Here is a 27,586-nt window from a genome sequence, read left to right as displayed (position 1 = left end):
AGGGCAGGTACTGGGTGAGTGAGCAATGCAAAGTACTATTTTTTTTGTTTCTGGTTTTGAAAACGAGGTGCACTTGACGCCTCGGTGGTATTTAAACACAAGGCTCTATTGGGCATCCGTGTACATAGTTCTGTGAGTGTATGGCTACCCTAACGGTCTGGCGTGGGTGTTTCGTTGAGGTCGTTTGCAGGACTGACTTTTGTGATCGTGTTTCCTGATAGTAAATGAGAGTAACATAGAAGGGTTCGGCAGTAGAGGGTGTGCCTCTCTAGCCTGGATGACAGGGGGAGAGAGTGATTGATGGTAGAAAAGGGAGGGGGCGGCATTTTTCAATTCTCGCCTGGGGCGGCAAAACACCTAGAAACGGCCCTGCCTGGATCATACAAAGGGTGCGTTCATTTATTTCCGGCTTCACTCTCTGTACAAGGCCAGGCTCAGACCTAACAAGAAGGTTTGTTCCAACAGGATCGCAGGGTTTCAGCTTCTCCGTCTGTGCCTCGCACAAGAAGGCCCTCGGGAACTAACGGATGGACCATACCCTGCGCGATGTGCCCTCCTCGTCCAGGGCATCAGTGATTATGGCTCAGCTACACCACACCATTCCTGCAGTCCGGCCTAAAATGACTTCTGATTAAAGAGAAATGTAATGCTGCCGGAGCAGGTCACAGCAAATAGATACTTTGCAATAGCTTAGATTCCTGAGAGAGTGAGACAAGGCGCAGAAGTGAGTAACACCTTCCCACTGACCTCATGATTGCGTGTTACATACCTGCGATTGTGAGTATAAATCAACCGTGCACAGGTGCCCCACTCTCTGGATCTACGCACTTCTCTAGCAACATGCTGCAGGCGCGCTATCTCAAGCAGTTACAGAAATAAAAATAATAAACGAAAAGCTGCTTCCACAGGCTCCAATCCCCCCAAACAACAGCTGGTCATCTGTCATGTATGTACGTTTGTGGTATTTATGTAGCACAAACATAGGCGAAAGGCAGCGGTGAGCCGTTCAGGGTCAAAGGCAAGCACACAGTCACAGAGGGACAGGAGAAGTAGCCGGATATGTATGTGCGCAGAGAAGTCAGAGAAGTAGCCGGATATGTATGTGCGCAGAGAAGTAGCCGGATATGTATGTGCGCAGAGAAGTAGCCGGATATGTTTGTGCGCAGAGAAGTAGCCGGATATGTATGTGCGCAGAGAAGTAGACGGATATGTATGTGCGCAGAGAAGTAGCCAGATATGTATGTGTGCAGAGAAGTAGCCGGATATGTATGTGCGCAGAGAAGTAGCCAGATATGTATGTGCGCAGAGAAGTAGCCAGATATGTATGTGTGCAGAGAAGTAGCCGGATATGTATGTGCGCAGAGAAGTAGCCAGATATGTATGTGCGCAGAGAAGTAGCCGGATATGTATGTGCGCAGAGAAGTAGCCGGATATGTATGTGCGCAGAGAAGCAGCCGGATATGTATGTTTGCAGAGAAGTAGCCGGATATGTATGTGTGCACCTCCATACGCGCTGTCACCAGAAGGATGCCTCATGCTTCTCCGGTCCAGGGATGCCACCAGAAACTAAACCATGCCAGTCTCGCCCAGCCCCTGAAGAGACTGACCGCCGATCCAGAGATTCGGGCTTACTACTGGCTGCTCTGCGGCCAGCCTGCCAGAAGAATTATTCTGTCACAATGACCTGCTTATCTGGACACAGCTTTCCTCTGGGATTTCTAGTTGGGGTTCACACCCCCCTGGGGTATGAAATCAACATTAAGAAACAAAAGAAGAAAACATTTAATGGCTACGGAAAAGGGCCAGGACTGCGCAGAGATCCATCTACAGCTCACATTTCCAGTGGTACTGTGAACTAAGTCAATTAGGATGTAGCCTAACGGCCAGAGCTGCCGACTTTGGAGCTCGGGAACCCGGTTTGAGGCTCAACATCCCGAGATTCTGGGCAAATCACAGGGGGGCAGATTTACAATAACTGGCACATCCCTGCATATCAGCAGGGATGCGCCAGTTATTGTGCACCACAGCTCCGCCACCATGGATGCGGCGCATTTACAATGCGGCGCACCATGGGGAAAAAACGGCACAGATGAGTGACGCATCTGTGCCATAAAAGTGGCGCATTGCTGGAGTTGCGTCGCAAGCGCGACGCAGCTCCAGCAATGCTCTGGGGGGCCCTATCTTGTTAATGCTGCGTCAATCCTTACGTCTGCTTCAGGCAGGCGCAGGGTTTTGACGCAGCATGGGCCTAAAAGTGACTGAGTGAAATCTTGTAGATTTCACTCAGCCACTTTTAGGAGGCGTTCCTGCGCCGGAACGCCCCCCCCCACCCCCGCGCCAGAACGCCCAAATGTGGCGCAGGGCTGTACAACGTGACGCATCTCCCAGATGCGTCACGTTGTAAGTACCCCGCACCATGGCGCAGGATTTGCGCCACTGATGCGTCACAAAAGTGACGTAACGGCAGCGTAAATGAGGCGCAAGGGGCTTGTAAATCTGCCCCTTAATCTCCCCAGGCCTACAAAAAGGTGACTGTGTCCTTGTCTAATGTATCTGGTGCTCGTGTAAAGCGCTCCAATGCCTTCGGGTCGAGTTTGCGCTATATAAAACTGCAAAAAAAATATTCTGCTTACTAGGCTGCTAACAGAGATTGAATGCACTTACAAGTTCAAACTGAATTCAGCAAGTAAAATTAGACCCTTTCTCCAAAATCAAAATGTTTTTGGGCACATCGCTATACTTTTGCTTCTAGGCAGTTTTTTCAAAACCATCAGGACACATCTGTGATCGCCACCAACAGCTTCATTTTCGACTATCATCTTAGCAAAACCCTGCTGTCTTTTAACAATTTGCCACGTACAAATCCCACTATAACCAAACGCTCTCTTATTAAATATGGTACGGTTCAGAAGCACACACAAGGAGATGACGGACGGGGCGCTGAAACGTTTCAGACACTCACCCCGTGTCACAGATCTGGGTGGAATCCACCATCGTTCTTTAGCTCACTTCGCCACCCCAGTTCAGAAGGGCGCGTTTCCTGCCACTGAGGCAAAGACGAGTCCCTGCTGTAAAAAAAAAACAAGCATTTGCAATGCAATAGGTCTCGCATTACTGAAAGTTTGAGCTATTGGCATTGCAAATAATAATGCCTTTTAGATTATTTTTTTTTAAATCTTCCCAGCAGTAGCATAAGTGAGGGTGTAGTACCTTATGTGGCTAATAAAGGTCCCTTTACAACTCCACAGTAACAGCCTGTGTTACTGCACCCTTTTCTACTAATGCTACTGCTGGGATATTTTTTAACAAATAACGTAACAAACAATATAATTTGCAAAGCCAAACACTCAATCTTTCAATAACGTGAGATCTATTGCATTGCATTGCAAATGCTTCTTTGTTATACAGTTGTATTTTTATAATATTGTTCTATTTTGGGATTGCTGCTCATATGCTCCTAACTGATTTTATTCATTGATTTTATTATTTTGTGATTAATTGTATCAGTTTTCATTAAGTGAGACAAATACATTAATTAACTCGTTCATTTACTCTCTGTGTCTCTTTCTGTCTCCCCGTTATGTTAACTTTCATTGTCTCTAATAAAGACTCGCTATTTCCTACAAAACAAATCTGATGTATTTACTAATCCCTCCTCAAAAGACGTTTCCCATATTTCTTGGAATTAATACATTTATGAACCTTAGCCCCAGGAAAACGTGCAAAAGCACGGGGAAAATATTTCTGCATGCCTTAAATTCTGTAAGAACATTTTATCACCGTGAACAGGATCTAAGACGATGCAATCACATGTCATTATTTAAATGTAACTCCCTTTTCTGTAAAACGCTGCCATATACGTGTTCTGGGGAAGCTGATTAGTTAAACAAGAAAATAAACTTTCAGATACTTTAAAACTCAGGTGCAACCCGGATATTTGGGAATAATTCCCTGGACATCAGGAATCTGTCCCAAATATGTTGTATAAATTCAAACTGAGACCGAAAAATGAAACATAAACCTTAAGAACAAATATGCGTAAATAATAGAAATTTGAAAAATAGTGTACATTGATTTTGCACAGTTTTTCAAAAGAAAGTGGCACATCTATCCAAATCTCAGTTTGAAATAGCAAAAATATGATGGTCTCTTCAGAATTACAACCATTTTTCTTAAATCCACAAAAAGTACCTGGAACTATGGCATTGTACTAGCTTATGAGGCTATATATCCATCAACAACATGTATACTGAAACAACGGAAGTTGTAAAATAACCAAAGAATACATTCACCTGTAACTGTGATAAAACCAATAAAGATCATTTTAAAACCAGCCTTGGCAAAGCCAATAGGTTTCTCCTACGCAAAATCTATTGGCTTTATCAACGTGTTCTACATGTTGCACAACATTTGAGCTGCTGTGCAACAAGGTTTAAAGTCTAAACCTTGTCATACCATTTTATTTTTACTTTAAGCACCTCAACTGCTGTGCAACATGTCAAAATAATTTGAAAAACCCAAAAGATTTTGTGTAGGCCAAACCTATTGACTTTGCAAATGATTGTTTATCTTTTGTGGTGCCTTGCTCGTGTGGCTCAGGACACTGCTTAGGAAGAGAAAGTATGCTGCATCTTTTCCTAGCCTTCCTGATTCTCGCGCCACCCCTGACCTGCCCCAGTGCTCAGGACCGCTTCTCACATGAGCGGAACATCAAGACGTGGCGATGGGAGGCAAACATGGGTTTCTGCGCAGTGCTCATTTAAAGTGCTTCAATACCTTCTGTTGAGTTTGCGCCATATTGACACGGAATAAACAATAAAAAAAAGCATAGGTTAAAAAGAAAGGGTAGCACGCCGAAAAGTAAAAAGCAGGAGGGAAGGAGAGGGACTGCAGGGACATGCACTCAATAAAAGTGCTTGTCTTAAAGTTTAAAAATACCAATGTATTGCACAAAAGTTACATCGTATGCAGCACATGAAAACTAACGTTAATGCAGAAACATTTTCTTTGGTTGGATTTGCAAACAGCCGAGACGCTTCATGTTTGAATCCGAAGTTGTGCGCACACGTGTGTTCAAAAATAAGCTGTGACTGGGCTTAGTCTGCGCACTTTGAAGCCAATGAGGGTATTCGTAAATAAAAGTATCATCATGCTTTTAATTTCGAAGCTTCTTCTGAAATTTACATGATCATCAGACATACTGTGCGTGGCCAAGTGACACAGTATCATCACAAACTATTTTAATCCGGCCGCACACTAGCATACTCCGAGTGCGTACTTTATGCTCTCTGGTCAATATTTCAAGTCTGCACTTTCAAAATTGCTTTATGAACCGTCATGCGTGTAATATTGGCTTTAACGTGCACAATGTGCACACTCTTTTATAAAAACGAATTCTTGGGGGGGGGGGAGAGAGAAACCCCCCTAGCTTCCCTTATGACAGTTGTGCTCACTCGCTCTGTTCCCTAATGATGCACCAGTCCAAAACTTTCACGGGCCACCACTTTCAAATGCAACCTGCCGCCACTGGCTATGTCCCACTCTGTACCGTAAATGCAATTGTTCTCGGACATAGCTTGCTGGCACTGAGCTGTGAATCCCCATCCGTGCACCGCCAGTTACCAGTTGATGTTGTGCAATGGCAGCACTGCTGAAGCAGAGGTCAGCATAGGGAAAAATGAGAGAGGCAGTCATTAGAGCTGAAAACAATATAAAATACTATGGAAGGTAATTGAATAAAGGGGTCGGATTGTTGTCCTTAAGTACGGCCAGGAGAAGAGGTTACTTACCTTATGACGATGCGAGAAATTTCCTTCCGATACAAAGTGACTTATTTCCAAGAGCTATAGAGAAACATAATTTTATATATGTCTAAATAAACGGATACTTTTTCTTAAAAGTGCTCTTTTTATGTTGTGTTATTTATCAATATAAATTGTTCTGTTATCCCCAAAGATCGACCACATCATGGTTACATTTAAAGCCTCAATGCGAGCAGAAATGTCTCCACAGGATCTAATCATCGCTGTGTGTGGGTCTGCTGATGCAAGCCCCATCTCTATGGTAACGGGAAACAAGGTTAAAACGGGAGGCGCGAGCAGCTCAACACTGTGCATTAAGTAATGCGATTGATTGACACAGTCAGTCGGCAAATGCGTGCAAATAGGTCTTTAGAAGGAACCCAACCAGGAGGACAAACGACGAGTGGAGAATGCGGAGTGACATGATGCCATACGCAGCTACACTGAGACTGGAAGCCTTCCCGTGACGTACAGGGATATTTACTGTGCAATAAGTGCACGCAGTAAACTTGATAAAAAAGCTTTCATGCCCGGAAGTGACCTCACGTATTTGTGAGCATCAGCTTTGAAAGTTGAGGAGTATTCGTCTTTTTCCCAAGTATCTTCTTTTCTAAGATTGACAGGCTTTAGAGAAAGAATGTCAAGTGGGATTTAGTAAAAACATTCATTGGCAAAGCCAATATATATTGCACAAAAGTTACATCGTATGCAGCACATGAAAACTAACGTTAAGCATTAAAATAACAAAAGCGGCCGCGAAAGTGAAAGTGATCGCGATTACGATCGCGTGCTACGGAGGAAAGACACATGGCGCTGCGCGCGTGCACGTTCACGTGCACTGAAGCTTTAGGCCACGGCAGCACTTTGAAAAGCCTGTATACAAAATGTCTCGGCCAGTCAGCGCAAGCGCTGGATCAGGCGAGACCTAAAAAGATTAGACCCAAGCTGTTGCTAAAGATACCTGTTTATAATTTTCAACCGAAGCACTAACGGATTTGTATTGTTCAGCAATGCTTTTAAGTTCACACCCAGACAAGGGCTGGTCTGTGGATGGCGACGAGGAATGCCGAATATGCAGCTGTATGTAAACAGGAGCGCAGAGGTTCCATTATTCTGTCGGCGGGGCACAGACCAGCCTTCATCCTCATTCACACCAGACCCTTCAGTGAATAGGGACAAAAGATGTGTCCTTCAAAGTGGCGTGAGGCGGAAAACCGTGCACGTCTCCAAAGATGCCACGCCTTTGCCCCCTGAAAGAACTTTTCTCGATAGCATCTTTAAACTCCTTAATACTGCCAAACGATTCCCGATTTCCAATACAAACATCCAGTGAAAATCGAGATTGGCTTTGCTAATAAGTATGTATTTCTACTCAAATGAACACTTTTTAGCAACATTCGGATAACAAATGACTGGGAAAGAACCAAGGGGCCATATTATCAAGAACACGCAATAAGATATCACCGCTTTAGCGGCAGGAAACTGCTGCTAAAGCAGCAAGAAGGGGCTTGATAATATGCCCTAGAGAATTCCAATAGAAGCCCAGGTTTGATGTCCTTCACACTGGAACCTGGGCTTCTATTGGAATTCTCAAGGGCATATTATCAAGCCCCTTATCGCCGCTTTAGCAGCAGTTTCCTGCCGCTAAAGCGGCGATAATGCTATCGCCATTCTTGATAATATGGCCCCCAGTGTTGTAGCCTATACCAAGCAGTTTGCATGCAGCTCTTTGCTGACAGTTCATAGCTCATGGTGCTAGATAAGGCTTGTAACTTAAGAACTGCAAGTAACAAAAGGATCTCTGTGACAAAAGCAGTAACCCACTGAACTGGCCACATGAAATGCAGTTCAGTGATTTGCGTGTTACTTCTTTGCAGCAGGCATATTAACCTTCTGCGCTACTTTATCATGAGTGGGGACCGGCTCTATATAAAAGATCGCTGACCAGCAGGAATGCTGAATCAACGCATAATCAATGAATATAGTGACTATTGTGCAACATGTCCACTGTACATGTGACGATACACATCGTAAGATAAATGCTCCCTTAGCCGTGTACCCAAGAGTGGTGCTTGTACTTGATTAAGCTATGACTGTGTTCAAAACTAATGCAAAGATTTAAAAAATGGCGCACACATTCTACATTGGGACGTAAGGGCAACTAGCATGGTACAGTTAAGTGAATTAATACCAGCATGTACCCGAGGCGTGACAGCAGATGAAACAAATGTAATAGGCATCTCCTCCATGTGGGCGGAGGAGCGTCGCCCCACTGCTCTCTCGCAGTGCAAGAAGTAGAAACATATAATGGTATAATAAATACTATTTTATGTTTCCGCTTCTCGCACTGCGAGAAAGCAGAAGAAGGAGTTGGGTGTGGGCGGGCGGGGGTATGGCGGTCCTGCAACAGGGCAGGGGAGGGGTGACTAGCCCAATGTTGCGGGCCCTAACTGTTTGGCCCTCTGATTACTTTGGAAGTGCACTCTGACTCACTCACACATCACAAAGAAAACACCTCAAATGATCATAGCCACTGGCTACACATCACAATGGTAATAATCGGAACTCAAACACTTCACCTGGCGCAAACACTGCACCTTAGTCCACTCCAGACCAGGGGATTTACTGCCTGGCTTAAGAGCCTCAGCAACCAAGGTTCCTCTGTACCAAAGTAAATGTGTCTGTTCCCATTCAAATTCCAAAATCCCGGTTTCTAAGTCAACAACCCTCAGCTTTATAGTTTCAAAACACACTAGAAGGTTTGAGAGTCTTTCCCTCTGCACCAAGGAAACTTATTGGAATTGGCCACCTTCCATGCAAGCATTCCAGGGCAAAAGGAGTTTCCACATTCCCTCTACATTCTCACATGTTCCAGCCTTTATCTTAACAAAGCTTACGAAAGCCTTAGGTACATTAAACAATCTCTTCTCCCCAAAAAAAAACAACAACCTGGAACATGATTAACCCAAACAACTTGCAAACACTCTGGGGGCCTGTCTGCTTGCGCAAAAGAGCTCAAGCAAGGCAGAGTCAGAATTCAGGGTGACATGAGGCAATGTCACAGCCAATAGTAAGAACTTCATTATACTTCCCAGTGTACAACACAATGCACATTTGTGCACCACTGCCTATAGCATCACATACTTCATCTCCCAATGTACAATATAATGCACATTTGAGCCCCACTGCTCATAACACTGCACTTAGAGACCAAAAAGTACATTCCACACCTCTCTCTCTCATGCTTTCTAATGCACATCCCACACATTCTGTTCTTGGCAAGCTGTTCTACTGTGACTGCTCCCACTTCAAAACTACGAGAAGAAATCTTCAAGAAAAACAAGGCATATGCAGGTCATACATTAAGGCTAGGGTAAAGTAAAACACCAAAGTCAATTAAAAGGATGGTAGTCAAAGGTCATCACGTGGTGTCAAACCATAAGAGTGCCTCTAGCAGTGAAAGCCAGAAATTTTGCAGTTATAAATATTAAGCCCATTGCAGACAGCAGGGGTAGGTGGGCTATAGCCCATTCTTTTTTTCTTGTTTTTTTTTAAACAGAGTTTAATATAGCGCGAACTTGACCCGGTTTCGGGTATCAGAGTGCTTTACATAGCACCAGTTGCGTTACATGAGGAAACATTCATTTTTGTTAGGCACAGGGAGATTAAGTGATTTGCCCAGAATCACAGGATGTTCAGTGCCATTGCCGAGACTCGAACCCGGTTCCCCAGATTCAAGATCGACTGCCCTAGCCGTTAGGCCAACTCCCCTCCCCAATCAATATTAAATGGCCAGAAATATACTATTTGTGTGGTCTACGGTCCTATAATGATGACTCAGCTATTCTTGATTACGTAACTATGGAACTGTTAGACTGGCTCGGACATCTTATTGTCATGAGTGATTTTAATTGCGTAATGGATTATAATATTGATTCCACTAATTGCCAAGCAACAGCCCGGATGATTAGAACTCGAGCTTCAAATATGGAATTAATGAGGCTACATGGATTAGTGGATGCTTGGAGGACATTATTACCTGTAACTCCGGGGTATACCTATTATTCTTCTCCCCCTAGTCAGTATTCCCAAACCATCATGATATTCGTTAAGAAACAGATGTTAGAAGGGGCGAAGATAGATATCTGCCCTAAGGTTACCTCGCATCATAATGCTGTCATACTGACCTGAGGAATGAGACATATAGACGTATGCCGAAAATTGCTCAATTCAATTCAAAAATACTTTATTCTGATACTTTAAAAGCATACCATAAAAGTACATGTCATGGGTTTATACAAGTTAAAAGGAAGGAAAGAGATATAACACTTATAATGCAATTGATTTCCGCAGTTTACATTTTTTTTTAAAAAAACAGTAATAGCAGCAATTATATATTCGTTATCCAAGAATTGTAGTGCTAGTAATGCGGGGCGACATTGTCTCCGTCCTAATTTTTTAAGCACTGGTACAATCCATCTTTTCCTAGGATTATGATAAAATTTACAAAAAAATAGAATGTGTAAGGAGGATTGTGCGGAGAGATCATCGCACGGGCATTTACATAATATTCTTGACCAGTCGTTCATTTCTGGAAAACTTAGAGACCTAAATATGATATTTAACCTAAATCTAGTTAGCAAAAATCTTTCATAATCGCTAGTAACCATTAAAATATAAGGCTGCATGTGTTCAAAAGCCAGAGTTAGATAGTGGGATTGAACTGTTATTTTGTCCCTTTCACTCAATGTTCTCTTTTCAGTTAAGAATTTCATGCAGCTGGACTTTAGGTCCGTTCTAGACACATTACATAAAGTGCGGGGATCGTAATAGTATTTCTGATGGCCTATCTGACCTAAGAATAGTTTAACATATTCTAGCCATCTTATGCTTTTAACTCCATCAAGGCCCATGGCATCTTTTAGTATGTGGCGATTAAAAAACAACTCATCAGTGGTCCAAACCCTATGCCACAGGAGGACAGGCTGGATCTTAATTGTGTCTTCCAAGTTCGGCATGACAGATGGAATTAGACGTGCTGTCTGGTACGGACAATAAAAATTTAATAAACATATTTTCCGTCGCTTGCAAAGTAGTAACGTTGGAGAAACGCCAAATGCTTTGCCCCGTAAGTAGCAATCGCAATGCATTTTGCCTTATATATATATGGAGTAATTCCCTCGGAGGGCGTTTTCCCAACTTTCTACTAAAATTTGCCAGTGCTGCCAATGACTTACTAAACAGAAGTCTTCTAGATTTGACTGCACTAGTCCAGCTTCCTGTTTGGTCGAATAGAAACCCTAGATAAGAAAATGTTTTAGTGCATTCTATGGCCTTGTTATTAATGTAGATAGCGTTACACTTTTTGTTTAAACCGGTACCACAATTCATAGCAAAAAATGTTGAGCAATTAATAGTAAGGCCAAGTTTGGACATAAAATTATTAAAAGAAGTAACTACCCTTTGAAGGCCATGTGGCGTACGTGACATAAGAACCGCGTCATCAGCGTAGAGGAGCGCAGGGATAGAGCGAGTAAATACCAATGGTAAGTCCCTGCACTCCTCTACAAGGGTAGTCTCTAGGTTATTTATGTACATAATAAATAAGAAAGGAGCAAGGACACAGCCTTGCCTGACACCCCTCCTGACTCTAAAACTTTTTGTACATTCCCCATCCCGGCCAAAGCGGACCCTCTCCCTTGCGCCCATATAAAGTTGCCTTAAAAAGGAAATTAAAATAGGATCTACCCCATCCTCCCCTAAAATTGACCACAGCTTTTCATGCACGACGCAATCAAATGCTGCTGTTAGGTCAACAAAAGTTAAAAACAGTCTTCCTCCCTTTGCCTTTGTATATTTATCAATTAAAATGTGTAGATTTAATCCCTGATCAATAGTCCCTAAACTTTGACGAAAACCGTATTGTAGATCACTTATAATTCTTTGTTCGTCCGTCCAAGCCTGCATTCTCTCTAAAATTACTCGACCCAATATCTTCACTGTGGAATCCAATAATGAAATTGGGCGATAGCAGGCTGGACTCTGCCTATCGCCTTTTTAAAAAATTGGAACTATAATGGAATCGTACCAGGGTGTTAAAAATCCCTCTGAACAACATGCATTAAAAACTTGCGTTAAAATCGGCCCCCACAGGGCCAGATTGGATTTAAATAAATCAACTGGAATACCGTCTGGCCCTCGCGCCTTTCCACCTATGCTTGCGTTTATGGCATTATTGACCTCATTCAAGGTGAAAACCAAGGGTAGCTTTAGGGATGTCAGGGGAGGCTCAATTTCGTCGCCAATTACCAAGGTCTCGTTACCATTTCCAATGACATTATTGTACAGATTAGAATAATGTGAGATCCACTCCGTTTCTGTTATAGCTATCTCTATACTAGATTTGTTGCTCCCTGCCAAAAAAGGGGTATTTACTGCTTTCCAGAAAGCTATCGGGTCTCGGTCAGTTGATGCCTCATGCAAAGCGTTCCATGCATCCTCTTTTAAAGTTTTTTTCCTAGCATTTAAGACCCTCCTATAGTTCCTTCTGGTTTCCCTGATATTATCCTGGTTCCTTACCCCCCTATTCAAAGCATGCTTAAGTTTGGTATAAGCTTTTGTACAATGGGAATCAACCATCCTTCATTCCGTGTATTCTTCCCTCTTGTTTTTACCCACAGTGTGTCTTTAATGTGGGAAGCAATATTAGAAAAGCTCATAATAATTTCTTGGTCAGTGGACTTCTCATTTAGGCAAGAATAAAACATATTTTTACAATTCGAGACAATATTTGTGACAAAATCATCTATATTCAGTTTCTCCCACTTTAATGCATACCCATTTTGTCTAGTTAATGTAATATTCCTCAGCAACTGATTATGGTTGCCTTTCGAGTGGGAATCGTGTTTCCAAACTGCAATGTCAATACTCTGTGGGTAATGGTCACTTAAAGCCATATCGTGTGTAGTAAATGCTTTAACACGTGGAGTGCCTACATGTTACCAATATGAAATCAATTGTAGTAAGTGAACCTCGTCCATTAAATGTTGAAGAAAAAGGGACCATCGGTGAGCATAAGTTGTTTGCAAAACCCACATCGAACGAAAAGATGATCTCGTTTAGTAAGTCTCCTAGGAGTGAGTGTGGGAAATGAGACACAGTGGTATCTCTTCCAAGTGTTAATCCACATGCCCCCTTGGCATCCCTTTGGCAGATCGGGGAGTTAAAATCGCCACCCCATATGACAATAGATTCATTAATCGAGTGAAGGAGTAGCTTATTCATCTCACCAATTAATTTACGCAATGTAGTCTCGATCAAATCAATTGGGATGTTATTATAAAAATTTAATATAATTACTCGTGTACCTAAATCAGCTTGTAAGGTTATGAGTTGGTAATACCTATTACTTAAAGTTAGTTCAGCTTTCCTCAGATTTAAATGATTAGAGGTATAAGTACATAGTCCTCCTTTGGCTCTACCATGTTGGGATCTAATTGCAGGGGTATGGAACGTTTTGAAATCATTTATGTGAATTGGTTCCAAAGCCCAGGTTTCTTGGAGGCTTATTATCTCAAATTTACGCACAAAGTCCAACCATAAATTAATGGATGTCTTGCTTTTTAGGCCAGCCACGTTCCAAAATAGGACCTGGCATTTATCTCGCCTGTCTGTGCCCCTCCTCCCGTCCTGGCCCTCCTCTCCCTGCAGATTAATAATCCCCGTTTGTACAGGGGAAAGCGAAGTTGTTGCGACTGGGATTTCTGTTGTTGATCCCGCACTTGCCTGTATGTGTCCCGTTGTATCCTTTCCTTGTGTATCGTTCATATCGATGTTAGGGACAGTTATTAACGTACCCAGACTTGCTCTGTTTTCAATATTTCTAGATGTTATTACCTGGTAGGATACCTCCTGTCTCAGTCAGTCTACAGCCTCGAGGTTGTTGAATACATCAAAGCGATTATATGTTTGGATATTAAAAAGATTGCTTGAATCTGCCATGCGGGATTCCCCATCTGACCTTTCTCGGCTACTGTGTGGCGGTTGGTAAAAAAAGCCTAGTGGGAGCACATTAATACCTTGTACGAGTGTAGTATGATTACCCGTTCTACTCATAATCAGATTTAGTAAACCTGGTGTCCTAAAGGTCAAGACTACACAATCCCCTGAGAATATCTTCCGTCCTTTACCAACTCATCCTATTCTCCTTGCCATTTTAAATTCATGAAATAGCTCCCCCACAAGACCTGTCCTAATGCCGAGCCAATGAAGTGACCTGTTTTTTAATGTTTCCAATGACTCTTCTGGCCCCTGATTTGATTTAGGGACATTTGCCAGCACCACGATATAAGGCGTGGCAGCTGGAGGTAGGTCGAGGTATGCCATACGCTGTTCCTTCTTTCCTTCATATGAGGTATTGGAGTTATTAGTAATAGTATTACATATAGGCATGGTAGTAGCTGGTGGTATAGCAGGGCGGGAAGTTCGTATATTTGTGATGGGGGGTTGATACGGTATATTATGTATGCCTGATCCTGTGTCGTTAGTGATACCCGGGGCAGAGATGTTTATATCATTTCTCAGTCTATTGACTGCCTTGCCCGAGGAACTTTCATGGGTAGAAACACACCCCTGCCCCAAAAGGTACAATTTATCCAAGCATTTGATCAAGTTTTCTTCCACATGCCCAAATCTCGACAACAGATTACTTATCCTATCTCTAATGTACGTTTCAAGGTTCTCCAGTTTGGCTTTTAACTTACCCACCTCACTCTCTCTGTATATACACATTTGAGCTGGGTAATGTTTTTTCCCCAGTTTCAAGATCCTGGGACTTTGCTTTTGTGGAGACCTTTTTACATAATTTAGGTGGAGGTTTACTTTGTCTACTTTGTTTTGGACGTGATGTCTCAGGCATGGAGGTACGTGCGTCAGGGTTTCTAGGGCGCTTGGTCGGAGGTTGTATTTCGTGATCATGTTCGCTATTTTGTTCACCGTCAATAATTTGATCAGAGATGTTTACCACACACCCATTTAAAGTCGAGACACTTCCCCGGTCTATTGGGCTTGAAGGATTAATATCCCTTATTACGCCCCCCTCCAAGGCTGGGTTCAAGGTCTCTTCTACAGTTATTATCTGGCGTTCGATGGCTCCCACCGCGCCTGGTAAGTAGTTTAGTAATGACTGGCGTGGGTGTTTTCCTGACTTAGCTGATGCTTTACTCTGATTAGTCGCCAATTTTCTTTTCCCCATGCTCAATCAGATAAATAACAAATCAAAAAGGAAAAATAAAGAATTGATGAATTATGTATGCAGCCTTAAAATAAATTTACATAAACCAATGATCATATGGTGGCGATCAGTTCGATATCCAAAATCTTACTTTACGCTTGGCTCCTCAGAAGGGAGCGGCACATGAGGTACAAGTTCAGTTATGTATTTTGTATTTTGCCAGTAGTAACTCTACAGTGTTATTCTGAGATAGTCCACAGCATGGGTTTTCTAGGCAAACACTAAGTACAGTACCTTACAGATGGTGAACCAAAGAGATGTTGCCCGGCCCGGCCTTGATCGGTCTAGGACGGGCTAAGATGGGCCCGTCTGGGCCCGGTCTTCGCCCGAGCGCACCCGCGCGCGTCCTGCATCGCGGGACCGCCGCCGTTGTTTTAATGCCCCTCCAGGGACCGGCCACAAAGTGCTAGGTGCATCCAGGGAAGGGCAGGGGCTCTGTGCAAAGTGCGTCGTGCCGGTTCCTCCAGATACGGTCTCCCGCATCGCGGGACCGCCGCTGGTGTTTTAATGTCCCTCCAGGGACCGGCCACAAAGTGCTAGGTGTGTCCAGGGCAGGGCAGGGGCTCTGTGCAAAGTGCGTCGTGCAGGTTCCTCCAGATACGGTCTCCCGAAAATTGCTCCTTTCCAGCCACCATTGGGCCAGCACTCACACTGGCCCACTTTATGATAACAACGATCTCACAGTGTAGAGCACCCAGGGGACAACAAGCCTGACCCTAAAACAAGAATCCAGTCGTACGTCAATGACCCTCTTGATTGACTCAGAGCAGCAGACCATTGTCACACAAGCGCACTGTTGGACTTGGCCCTTGTTGCAGGGTCATCCCTAAACTTTTTGCCTTCCTCCTGTATTTTTTCTGACCTGGTGTTGGCTGTTTTATGACTCTGGGCACCTTACCACTTCTGATCAGTGCTAAGGTGCATATGCTCTCCCTATGGTAAAATGTATTATGTGAATTGACTTCCATGTTTGGCTTATTTAGTTTACTATCAGTCCCTAGTAGAGTGCACCAGGGGTGCCAAGGGCTTGTATATCCACATGCTGCTAGTGTGCTTGCAGCACTGGTTGTGCCACCCACAGAAGCAGCCTGGGAAAATGTATCTAAGGACTGCCATTGCAGAACCTGCATGCAGTCTGGTATGTCATGCTGACTGGGCAAGTGTCCCCACTTGCCAGTCCCTAAACCTTCCCTTACCTTCATATTAGTCACCCCTATGGTAGGCCCTAGGGCAGGGTGCATTGTAAGGATAAGGTAGGACATGCCCTGAGGTGTGTGGCATGTCCTAATAGTGAATTATAGCCATTTTCGTTTTTCACTATTGTAAGGCTACCTGCTCTCCATAGGCCAGAATGGGCTGCTAGATTATAACACTCTATAATCCTAGCAGGCTCAGGAAGCATGGTAGAAATTCATGTTTAGTATGCCTGAACTCAGAATAATAAAATACATCTTTTAGCAAAGGTTATTTTAATATCCTGGGTTTGCAAATGCTACTTTTAGAAAGTTAGCCTTTGCGTGCCTAACCATTTCAGTCCGCCTCTGGAGGGGAGGGCTATCTTCTTTGTGTGTAGCTTGAGTGACAGGGCGGGGAAGTTCCAGGAGACAGGCTGGGGCTGCCAGGTGGTGAATAGAAAGATTACACCAGGATGGGTGGGAGGAGTGCACCTTGACTCTGAATAGGGCAGTACTCTGCCTCCACAATGCTGGCTCCACCCCCTGGGGAGCGTCTGATGTCTCTGCCCTGCCTGCTGAAAGAAGAAGCCAGAGTCCCAACAACAAAGTGCTCCTCACTGAAAAGAACTGGACTGGGATTATGCAAAGGCCCCCCTGGCCTGTAAAGACAAAATAAACTTGGTATAAATGTAGGAGCCCTGCTCCTAAGAAATCAGATCCTGATTGAACCACGAAGAAACTCTGCCTGACTAGAAGGACCTGGAAGAAGCTGAAGGAGGAGTAACTTTCCCTGACCTGGGGGATTGGCCTGCAGTTGGTGCCTTGCTGAGAAAGGAGAGGAAAATACTGAAAGAGACTTTGCACTTTGTTTTTCAACTATCTCCAAGGGCTTGGAAGGAGAGCTTGCCCCCTGAACTGAGTCCCAGGACCATTGGACTCATCTGCCTTCCACAATTGAGTTGCCTGGACGATTTGTGCTTGTTTCCCGCTGGATTTGGCCCCAGTACGCCTCGTACCCCATCCGCCGCGAAGCCATGTCTTTGCCGCCCGGTACCGTGTGTCTACGCTGATCCAAAAGCGTTAGTACGCGCCGTATCCCTCCCGGCCGCATTGCACCTAACCTTCCCCGCCGATTCGAGACGTACAACACTGGCTACCGAACCCTGTACGCCGGACCCGAGCTCCATCGTCCCGCAGGTACGGTCTGAACGCTGCTAACGTACTGCACCGTGCCGTACTCAGAGCCGAGAAGCCGCAGTACGCTGATCCTCCCCGTACGCTGTACGGCGCCGAGAAGTGTCGCCGCCTATCCGCACCGAAGGTACGGCTCGAACGCCGAACGCCACGGACTCTGCAAGCTGATCCGGGCCATCCACACGTATCCCTGAAGGTCGCGTACCAACGCCGCGTCCCGACGCCGCGACCCGACCTGCACCTGATACGCTGCCGAACTACGACCCGGACCCATCAACTTGTCCCGCACTGTCCGTCGCGGACCCCACGAACTTAAGGTACTTTGTTCTGTTCGCACCGCAGCGTGCGCGTCACGGACCCCGGAGTCCGCACCGATTGTTTGACTCGTACTTTCCTTGTTTTTAATGCGGACGAGTCGCACTCCCAGGTACGAACCGTACAAAACCTGAAAAGAAGCAGAATTGACTAAAAGAAGCCTATTTTTGCATTTTAAGCCTTTTTACAAGAACATTGAACTTTAAGATAATACTGTGGTCATTTTAATCGTTATTCTGGTCTTGTGCTAAGCCTTATATAAAGAGAACTATTTTTGATATAACCTTGACTGGTGTCCATTTGTGGTGTGTCATTGTATTACTGTATGTGTTCACAAATTCTTAACCTATGACGCCCTGAGAATAGTCTTGACTGCTTGCGCCACACTACCTAAAGGGTGAGCAGGGGTTATTTGAAAGGGTGATCCCCTTATCCTGACTTAGAATTGAGAGTCCCTGCTTGTCGCAAGTGCATACCTGTGCCAACTAGAGACCCCTATTTCTAACACGCACCAGGTCAAATGCTGTAAAATCATCGACAAACAAGATCACAAGCCCACTCTAAACAAAATATACACAATAAATGGTGCTGATAACTCCATTCAAGAAAATTTCATTCATGTAAACACCACCCAACCTAAAACGGCAACAGACATTGATAATCTGACCTATTCCATCGAACCATTGAAGGTGGAAACTGCACCCCCGGCTGAAGAACAACATCTGTCCAGGAAAAACAAGAAGAGATTAAATAAATTAAACAACGCTAGGAAAAAGAATGGAGTGCTATTACGCTGACTCAGAGCCAATGACACTGAATCGAAAGCCAATACAGCCCCTGTATCTAGCAATAACATCCATGGAGGAGGAATTTTAGCCACTTGCTCTCCAGAACAAACTATCGGAGTGCAAAGTGTGGGTCAATGCAAGATAGAACTCGCCCAATGCACCGTGCTCAGTCCAAAGGAGACTATTGGGAAATGTATGGGAAAAAAAGAATCCAATAGCCCCTGTGGAGAATTCCCAAAGACTTTGGATAAACCCACAAAGCCATCAAGCAACCGACCTTCCCTTCAGCATGGTGTGAAAAAGCTCATGGGCTTGGATTCTCCTCACAAACTCACAAGCCACCGTGACTTATCACAGCTACGTGAAATCGAGAAAGAGGGCTATAACAGAAGAAAACTCACAGAGGGGATAGCTATACAAGTTAATCTTATAGATGGGCCCGGAAAGAAACGAAACGAGAAGGCATTGAACTCCCCCGAAATAGTGGATTAGAGGCGGGAGTTCCCCCAAGGGAGTATAAAAGAGGAAGAAGAACCCTATGAGGTCAGTCTAAACTGTTCCAACATAAACAAACCAGAATGTTTAAATCAACCTCTTAAGATCGAGGTGTCCGAAGATGACTCAGTAATAAAACTCTTACATCAGAAGAATAAAGCTGCATTGAACAATGCTGAAACAATCCAATCACCACAAGAAGGTAAAAAATTAACGCTGTATCCAGAGTATGTATCCCAAGGGAAATGGGACATCCTCAATAGAGGAAATCTCCTAAACCTGTAATGTTTGCACCTTCCTGGACTAGAAAATATAAAAACAACAGACATTGAAAGCGTGGCTTTTGTCGCCCCGGATCAGGGCCAAATAAATGAGACCACGGTAGTAACCTTCTACAGAAACGATATGGCCTCTGCCCTATTGAAGAATAAAGATCGTTTGGGCGAATGGGGCATTCAGTTTAGTCTTGCGACTAAAGTTAAGTACCCTGCTTTTTTAAAGGACAGAGTTCCTAATGCCTTAATGGTTTCCAACATTCCAACTTTGTCTAACCGTGATATAACCAGGCAGTTGCCTACATCAGTTATGTGTGGTTCGCTAGCTGGTACCCAAACAGAGCCCTGGAAAAAGAACCCGCTACAAATAACTACATCCAGAGCAAGATGTTCTCACCAGTGTGCTCTCAAACGACAGAACTCTGAAGATTGATCTTGGCTCTCTCAGGCCTTAGGGTGAAGCACATAACACCTCGGCTGGATATAAAACCAGTAAGGATGCTGCTTATCACCTTAGAATCTGTTCCTGGAATATCCAAGGACTAACCAAGGAAAAAGCTGAAAGGCTAACAACCTCTTTTTTGAAAAATCATGACATTATTGCTTTGCAAGAAATTTGGTCCTTGCAAACTATCGCCTGGGAGGACTATATTGTTTATGAATCTTGTGCAATAGCATCTCAAGTAGGCGGCCATGCGTCAGGAGGAGTATTAATCACCCTGAAGAACAACCTGGCCCTAAAGGTCTCCCACTCTGTAAAGGGCAAGGCAATTATATTTTTATCAATATCCAGACACAGCCTCTGGGAAACAATAGTTTGAAACAACAAACTATGATCCTCGGTTGTATCTATCTACATCCCTCCAAAATCAAGCGAGAGTCAACCTTGAATAAAATTCTTCCTATCATGAGAGATCTTCTCTTACACTTCCCAAACGATATGTGGCTAGTAATGGGAGACTTTAATGCTAACCTAATGGAGACAGGCTTGGATTCTTCTCTCCTATCCTCATTGGACAACCAAATGTGGGCCATCCTGGACATAAGGTACCAGTACCAACGGAAGGCTAATCAAGGGACAAAGGTGGCAGTGTGCTTAAACCAACTAGGGCTCCGCGTTTTAAACGGAAGACTCGATTCAGACTCTCCCGCTGCTCATACTCATGTGTCCCCCTTCAGAATGGATTACATATGGACCTCGGTCGCCCACTTTCATCTTCCTCAGGAATTTGTGGTAACCCCCTCATTGGAAAGTGATCATGCCATCCTAACGTGCAAAGTCCTATCCTGGCATAGCTACCGCCCAAAAAATTATTTGATTGGGAAAGAATCTATATTGAAGTCTGTTAGAAAACTACGGTGGACCCTGGACCAACAAGAAACAATTGAAGAGAAGGTGGACGACTTCTTGGAAAACCTGAACCATGAGTCTAGCGACCAGCTGACGGCACTATCGTGGGAGCAGGGTAGTGGAGGACCTAAAAAGAAAATCTATCTATAAAGATATTTAAAAGTTCAAATAATTCCCCCTCAACTATACCCCACTCCAGTGAGCACAAGCAAACTATGTTGAGTATTAAACACAAATTAAATAACTTACTGCGCAAATGCACCTACAACAACATAGATTACAAATCCTTAGGAGAGAAGTTATTGATTACTCGTAAAGAGTATAGGAAGGCAAGGTTCACCTCTCAGAGGATAAAAGAAGAACAGCAGTGGACAATTGCCCATGAAATCATAAAATCAAAGGATCAAAGGAGATTCTGGAGCTGGGTAAATAAGGCTGTTAGATCGGATCAACCATCTACCATAACAAATATCTCCCCCACTGATTGGGAGGCCCATATTGAAGCACTTTACGTTGAGCCCATCAGAAACAACTGGCCTAATTATCACAGCTCTTCTCTCCTTAATCCCCATATTGGAACGCCACCCACTATTAAGATCGCCCCCAAACAAGTTGCACTTATTATAAAGCAAATGCGCCCAGGAGGGGCGCCGGGCTCAAATGGTTCACCAACAAAGATATATAAAGCTTCTACTCATAAGTGGGCAGCGGTCTTGGCCCCCTTATTTGAGTCATGCAGAATGGGCGGGCCTATTCCTGATTCTTGGCGAGGCTCTCTCCTCGTACCAATCTACAAAAAAGGCCAGCGGTCTAATCCCGATAACTATCGGATGATTGCCCTCCTTGACGTCGACGGGAAGGCCTATGCAAGCGTCTTATTACAATAATTGACCAGCTGGGTGGAAGACCGTAAACTAATACCTTTTACGCAAACCGGTTTCTAAAATGGCTGCCACATCGAGGACAATCTGATCTGCTTAGCCCACATGATTGAGGATACTCTTGCAACAAAGGGAAAATCGCTATTCTTGGGATTTATTGATTTTCGGAAGGCATTTGATAGCGTTGTCCGCCCCAGGCTTTGGGAACAACTGATCAAATGGGGCATCCCGCAGTCTCTATTGAATGCCCTCATCGCTCTCTATACAACTAATAAAATCATGACCAACAGAGGCCTAAATGTGGGAGATGGTGGGGATCACGTGACATTTTGCACCAATGATCGTAGAGGTGGGTGGGTGATATTCATTTAAATTGAGGATGTTTAGCATGGCCGTCATTAAGATACTACGAGCGCGTAAGAGGCGTTTGAAGCGCTGCGAATTTCACATCAGGTATTCATGGGGGGTACGATAAAGTGACAAACTCAATACTAGGCAATAATGTAGGAGTTTCAGAGGTAGCTTACGGTTTAAAGGGGTTTGATGTTAGGAAACTATTAGGGCGCACAGATTAAAAATTAGGATGAATGTTTACGTTAGGGGTTTAATTCGTGGGTCACATACAATGCTTTGTAGGTGCTGAGTGAGGTGGGAGTTATATCACGGTGGTATGGAATTGGGATAAGGGTACCTTTGTAAACATTTGTCGGTATCAAAGAGGTAGGGGAAATTTTGGTGACAATTATTTTATATCTGGTGGGACAGAAATGTAATGTGACTGACATACATATTTTTACAATTTGTAGATAATCATGAATAAGGTTTTTCAACCGAAATGCATTGAGTAGGATGTGAATTGAATGTTATGGAGGAAATTCGGAACACGTTCATGCATAGGCCTGGATGGGCAATACATAGAACAAGTTACATGCTTAAAGTTTTTCAACGAATTTCACAGCTTTTGACGTGATGGATAAATAAGTGGAGAAATAATGATGGAAAATTAAGAAAATAAAATGGATAACAATAGATTACTCAGGTGGATGTGTATTACTTTGGAATACCAATGTGTATACGGCTGTGCAACCTGCCTTGACCCGCTAACTTGCGGGCCATTATTCCTGAATGAATTATGCTCAAGTGCGAAAGGAACGGCGCACTCACACGGGTGCTGCACGCCAAACGATAAAAAAGGAAGATAACATGAAACATAATTAAGAATAATACGGGTGTGCTTCGGGACATTTTCTGTTTTGTCGTCATACAAGCCGTTTCACCACCTGGTAGCACCCCGATATAAGTGAAGATGACAAAATGAGATTACGAGACAACAGTGTGCTTCACGTCAAAAGCAGTTCACTACGTTCGGATCACGGATTAGTCATTAACATGGACTGCTCACATATAGAATGTTTACTTGGCACAGTGTTAGATGTTTATGTTTTTAAATATGCACTGATATAATAGAGGGGGTTTGGGTTTGAGGTTTGATTTTCAAAGGATTTTGGTTAATGTAGTGAGTCACAAAACGTTGACAGGGTCTGAAATGTGGGAGATGGTGGGGATCACGTGACATTTTGCACCAATGATCGTAGAGGTGGGCGGGTGATATTCATTTAAATTGAGGATGTTTAGCATGGCCGTTATTAAGATACTACGAGCGCGTAAGAGGCGTTTGAAGCGCTGCGAATTTCACATCAGGTATTCATGGGGGGTACGATAAAGTGACAAACTCAATACTAGGCAATAATGTAGGAGTTTCAGAGGTAGCTTACGGTTTAAAGGGGTTTGATGTTAGGAAACTATTAGGGCGCACAGATTAAAAATTAGGATGAATGTTTACGTTAGGGGTTTAATTCGTGGGTCACATGGAATGCTTTGTAGGTGCTGAGTGAGGTGGGAGTTATGTCACGGTGGTATGGAATTGGTATACGGGTACCTTTGTAAAAATTAGTCGGTATCAAAGAGGTAGGGGAAATTTTGGTGACAATTATTTTATATCTGGTGGGACAGAAATGTAATGTGACTGACATACATATTTTTACAATTTGTAGATACTCCTGAAGAAGGTTTTTCAACCGAAATGCATTGAGTAGGATGTGAATTGAATGTTATGGAGGAAATTCGGAACACGTTCATGCATAGGCCTGGATGGGCAATACATAGAACAAGTTACATGCTTAAAGTTTTTCAACGAATTTCACAGCTTTTGACGTAATGGATAAATAAGTGGAGAAATAATGATGAAAAATGAAGACAATAAAATGGATAACAATAGATTACTCAGGTGGTGTGTATTACTTTGAAATACCAATGTGTATACGGCTGTGCAACCTGCCTTGACCCGCTAACTTGCGGGCCATTATTCCTGAACAGAGGCCTAAAGCAGGGATGCATTTTGGCTCCTATTCTTTTTAATTTGTACCTTGCAGACTTGCCTGAGTGGCTGGCCCATTCTCGAGCTTTCCCACCAAGAATCGCATCTGTTAAAATCCAGTCAATGACTTTTTGATTCCCTGGCATCGTACTGTGAAACAAATGCTTTGGAGATCAATATTTCTAAAACTAAGGTGATGATAGTCTCGAGGCGTCGAGCAAGACAGCGCCCCTGGTACATTGTTGAGGAACCTATAGCAGTAGTTGCCATATACAAATATCTTGGAGTCTGGATAGACCACAGAGGGAGCCCGGGTCCGCAAATCGCTGAAATGCAAGGTATGGCTCGCATGCAGCGATACCAGGGTCCAGGGATCCCAGTTCCAGAGGAAATTGCCCAATTTCTATATGACTTATTTCTTACGGAGATTGACTCGAGACACTGGACCTCTATGGTCTCAAAAAAGAGTACATGCATTAAGTTATGAGTCAATACACTCCTCCTTGATTTAGTTTGAAATGAAGATAATCAGAGTAGATTAGTAAATCCAAATTATTATTTTATTTGTTCAGACGTAAAGGTTCTGTTTCAGGTGATCCGATCATTCAAGATTATATCCTATATTATTTTGTTATTTCTTTCTTCACATTTCAAGCGAAGTGAACAGTCATATTTGGAGCAAAGTGAACAGCCAAACAGCCGACACGTGTTTCACCCAATGGCTCAGAATCGGGCCAGGGCTTTTTCAAGGCTGGAAAGAAATATTTGTGAGGCGGTATTAGATAGATTAAGATCTCAGGATCATCCAATAACACCCAGTGGTATGTGAATAAGGCAAACGTGATATACAGAACGAAACATTGACACTACAAGAGTGCTCAAAGGGACGTGAAGGGAAAGAAAATGAGAATACTCCCATTACTTAGGTGAAAGAAGGGATTATTATTTACTCAGATGCAACAGTAATGAAGGCACTGAGTGATAGTTTTATTTTTACAGATAAGGACAGAAACGAATTCAAGAAAAGAGCAACCTAAGTGGCAGTTTCATATTTATTAATATACTTATAGGATCAGATGATATTGGTACATGCTTTCAAGCTTCGGAAGAGGTAATTAAATCATTCCCGTGATTAGTACTAGTTTGATCGTGTTTCAGTAAAGCAGGTACGAAAGTTTATAACACATTTGTCAAATCAAATATATACCTTAATGTTCAAGGATGCAACATAGCATATTAGCTTCACATTTCACTTTTCAACAGCTGCACAATACAATAAGTCAAATATCTAGGCAGGAGTGAGACGGAAGAGAAAAAGAAGAAAGAAGAAATGGATATAGATGCCAACAGGATTGATCAGATTACATTAGTTTAATACATTATGCTAAGGGTGTCAAGCCAGGGAAAAAGAGAACAGAACCAAGGTGGCAGTATATTTACGGTCCGTTCCAATCTTGGCCAAAGAGGTATACAGTGTACGGGTAAATTTGTACTAATTTTGCACGAATAATATTGAGTGCTTGAGAGACTAGAGTTTAGCGCTTGGCTTGGTAATGACTCACACTTTAATAAAGAAAGATTTTCTTTCGTTCCCTGGTCTCATGGAGCAAGACATTCAAGGCTCTACAGCAAATTTGATACAGTATTTCGAATAAATAAAAAGGTAACTACATGAAAGCTGTCATAAACTGTGTTCCTCATTTCTTAAGCCGTTATTTACACGGGGCACAGAAAATGGAGAACGGGTCTGTATTACTACAGGTCAAAAAAACGTTGTCGATGGTTCAACGAGGAGACGGCCTTAGAGTCACTTACTTTTTACGAGAGTCGTAGTCCCGGGATAATCCCAAACGCTGTTCTTCCCATTAAAGTGTTGGTGTTGGGGTCCGCGGCCATCTTTAGAAAGGCTACAAAGTCCAATCATGTGTTTGCGGCATTCAGGATAATATATGCTCGCAAAAGAGAGCGCCATCTTTGAATGTGTTATTTTAATATATCGTACACCCATCATATATATAAAGATAACGTGGGTGATTCAATTTTTACTTTAGTTAATGACAAGTTCTCTTTTTATATTTCTTTATAACAAAATCCAGAACAAAAGATTTAATCGTATCTCAGGTATCTACAAATGGTCCATGAGCACGTATTTTCAAAGGCCCAATATACAATACTGAAAACAGTATATAAATCATGAAGTACGGGTCCAACAGGTGTTTTACGGCCCGAAAAAACATTGTTTTATATATAATGTAAAGGGAGCTACCTTTCTGTATAAATAGATTGGTTAATTATAAATCCGTCATCCAACTCCTAGGTCATAGGCGGCTTAGATCCGGGGTTATTACATAAATTATGTATTATGTACCAGTAATTAGTATTTGTTAAGCTTATATTTTAAGTCTCTCGAATGAAAGTAATATTCTTTCTGTATTTCATTTTAATGATCAAAATTAATAATTCTAAAGGTTCGTCGTACTCGAGTAGACAGGAGGAAAACTACTGAGGTTAGATAATGATGGGTGCTATCCCTATCATATCGATGTAGTCTTCATGATATAGGCAAAGATTAATGCAGCACTTCAGAACGATATATGGTAGACATCGATTGATGACATAGTTTAAAAACCTCAAACAAATATATGCGATACATAATATTTGTGCAGAGTATATAGCTATTTGAAAGAAAAAGGAAAATATAAAATAAGAATAACAAACAAAACAGAAAAAGGAGGGAAAGCCATAAAATAAAAGGTTCTTTGGAGAATAGATGGTTCAAGAGAAGCACGTCACAAACATGGCATTTCTTCGGTTTTCTTATAGGAACAGTACTAATTAAAGCACCCCAGGAGTGAATTCTTCTCTGGGTGTGCTTACATTCCTCTCCTTTTGGTGAGCTCTCACATCTGACAGTATCATACTAGTTCGTAGCGCAGGGCATCTTACAACCAGTGATGCCATTCATGATCTTTAGTTAGACCTGTTTCCACGGTCCCATAGCGAATAATAAGGGCTCTTTCTTTCTGACGTAGTCGCCGTTCCAAGTTGCCTCCTCTTGCATGTTGTTTTACTTTTTCCAGACCACAGAAGACAAAATTACGATTATTTTGGTGGTGTGTTGTAAAGTGTTCTACCAAAGGGTGTCTTTCATCAGATTTATGAATGTTCCGATAATGTTCCTGTATCCGCATTTTGAGTGGACGAATCGTGCTCCCTATATAGGGTTGTCCACATGGACAGGTAATTAAATAGATCACATTCTTACTTTCACAATTTATAAAGACTTTGATCTGGAAGCACTGACCGCTTATCATGATGTTCTGAATTTTTGATTTTCCCAATTTACATACGGAACAGTTGGCACAGGTATAAAAGCCAATTGGTTTCTGTAAAAAAGTCATGGTCTTCTGTTGAGTTTGAATAAATGATGGACACAAGGAATTGTGGTGTTCTCCGGTACTTGAATAAACAGGATCCATGCAGCACGTTAGAAAGGTGAGTTTATTGGCACCTCATCCACCAACAGTTATCTCCCAACTCCCTCTTTCAGAATCCCCACGTCAGCGCCATTCTAATTCTCACATAGAACGACCACATCATTCTGACCTCCTAGCATCACAAGTCAGAATAATGTACAGCATA

General features: G+C 43.0%; 1 long non-coding RNA gene across 2 annotated transcripts in view; it reads right to left on the bottom strand.

The window, feature by feature from the left end:
- The window catches only part of LOC146830147 (uncharacterized), a 295,089-nt gene extending 269,244 nt beyond the window's left edge, over positions 1–25,845 (bottom strand). For both annotated transcript variants that reach the window (XR_014961374.1, XR_014961373.1), the window contains exon 1: positions 25,760–25,845. This is a non-coding gene — a long non-coding RNA (uncharacterized LOC146830147). The remainder of the gene's footprint in view (positions 1–25,759) is intronic.
- Between the last annotated feature and the right edge of the window lie 1,741 nt (positions 25,846–27,586).

This window comes from Triturus cristatus, chromosome 5_1, assembly GCF_964204655.1.
Source record: "Triturus cristatus chromosome 5_1, aTriCri1.1, whole genome shotgun sequence".
In the NCBI taxonomy this organism is placed as follows: domain Eukaryota; kingdom Metazoa; phylum Chordata; class Amphibia; order Caudata; family Salamandridae; genus Triturus; species Triturus cristatus.
Note: the sequence above shows the minus strand (reverse complement) of the source record. Positions and strands in the feature narration are given on the sequence as shown.